Consider the following 2,208-nt stretch of genomic DNA (forward strand, 5'->3'; position numbering starts at 1 on the left):
GAACAAACACTAGAACACCATCAATTACACACAACCAGTAACTCCAATGGATGCATCACGCCTTCTACCATTTTGCCTTCCTTTACTTTTCTCCCAAATTATAACCATTCTGGGTTTTTCTTAACAAAATTCTTTTGGAATTCTATGGAAGTATATTTGTTTGAAGATTTCAGAGAGAAATTGGGTAAAAAAATTCAAACAGAAAGAAGATATATTCAAAAATGAATTTTTTTTTAATAGAATGTGATGCTAAGAAAAAGTTGAGAAAAATAAAAGATGGGTTACAATCAAATGCTAAGAAAAGATTGGAGAATGTTCTTGGAGTAAGCGGAAACAACAACTATCTCAAGAAATCTGAAATTCGAAAGCAAAGGCTTATTGAGAATATAAAAAACTCAAGGCATCTAGCAAACTCGGATGAGATCTGATTTTTGAGTGGCACTGAGTTAACATTCATCGTTGTTACACCTATCAAAACCTTCGATGGATTTGACACCTCAACAGCTTAGCCAATTCAATGGCACCGACCCATCAAAGTTCATCTACCTTGCAATCAAAGGCGCTATCTAGGATGTCACCGTCGCAAATCCTTCAGCAATCCTAGCCACGCCTACGCCTTGGTCGTAGGCAAAGGCGCCAGTAGAGCACTTGCAAAAATGAGCAAGAACATAGAATATGTTTGCCCCAATCTCGATGGCCTCTCTGGTAAGGAGATCGTTGTCCTTAATGATTGGGTCAAGAAATTTGAACCTAAGTATCCCGTTGTTGGTCGTTTTGTTGTCTCTTGAATTTGCAGCCACTCATTTCAAATCACTTTTAGCTCACAGGCTGGTGTCTTAAGTTGTGGGAATCTGTCGATCTACTACTTTCTGTACTTCATTTGTTTCCATCAATTTTTTAGCTTATGGAAATCTTATTCTCTACTATTTTCACCTTGTCTTTTGTGTTTGACTAATTCAGAATGCTTCAAAGTTAAATGAATGGTTGAAACTAATAAATGTTAAAAGCTGTTTGATTGTGTTTCTCAAAAGAAAAAAAAATATAATTCATTGTTGTTGGGTTGGTGCAAAGTTTCAATAACCAGAAAATGAAGATTTTGAAAATCTGGTGTTTGCCTTTTTGGACAGTGAGATTAGGAGTTTGAGTTGGAGATTTTGTTTAGAGATTCAATTGTTTAAGTACTGCTCTTATTCTTTTTTGTTTGATTTATCCTAGTCAAGGAGATCATGAACGGTAAGTTTTGATACAAATTCCATCACACAAGCAATCCATTGGAGAAGATGGACTGTAAACAGAAGCGTAAAATGGATATAAAATTTATGTCAAATGAAAATTTTAACAGTGTACTAACAGCAGGACTTATATATCTAGTTGTTTATATAATTTGAAGACGAAGTGTCCACTTCTAATGCTAATGGATCAAAAGTGAATTATGGTTAAAACTTAGGAGAACAAAGGTAATTTACCCACATATATGTATGTATGTTGTGATTGTTTGTTATGTTTGGAAATGAATGATTGATTTATAGATTAAATTCTAAGTTATAAAATAGTTATGGTAGATTAATGGATAGATGACTGTGTAATGTTAAACAGATGAATTCTAGAGAAAACCTTGAATACATGAGAAGTTCAAGTAGTGTATGGAAAAGTTGCAACAAGTTACCCATGGAGTTGGTTAAACAATTAATTATCATTATCCCTTGGGGAGGATATGATGATACAGATAAAGTGTAGCTTCCTCAAATTTCATAAATGTTCAGTTTTTCTTTTAAAGAACTATATGCTTATGAAATATTGATTCCGCTAAGGAAATCTAATTGGTTTATAATAACTCAATTCTATAAGAATTTGATAAAAAAGTGTGTTTATCTTAATATTCATGTTTATATTAAATATATGATTTGTGCAAAAACTCTTCTCCTTGACTTGTTTCTTTTGTATTAAGTCACGGAGTCTTTATGAGTCACACGTTAGTTCCTTTTTTTTTGTTTTTTGTAAATTATTTATTCACTAGCTAGCGGTTAGTGTCATGAAGACGTGATCTGTTCCTTCTTGGTAGGTGTTATAGCAGCCGTTTGCAATGTTGTGTTGTTAATGAGAGCAATTTCACACTTTTATTGAGAAGTTTCCTAACTGTATGATGTTGCGTATGTATGTATGTATGTATGAAAATATATTATATGATTGTTTGAATGGTTGATGTGG

The 2,208-nt window shown here is 33.1% G+C and overlaps 1 pseudogene; it reads left to right on the forward strand.

Moving 5' to 3' along the window:
- Positions 1 to 323: 323 nt before the first annotated feature.
- Positions 324 to 814, forward strand: LOC110428794 (putative steroid-binding protein 3 pseudogene; annotated as a pseudogene).
- Positions 815 to 2,208: the final 1,394 nt, after the last annotated feature.

This window comes from Theobroma umbraticum, unplaced genomic scaffold, assembly GCF_002168275.2.
Source record: "Theobroma umbraticum cultivar Fairchild unplaced genomic scaffold, ASM216827v3 scaffold_84.0, whole genome shotgun sequence".
NCBI lineage: Eukaryota > Viridiplantae > Streptophyta > Magnoliopsida > Malvales > Malvaceae > Theobroma > Theobroma umbraticum.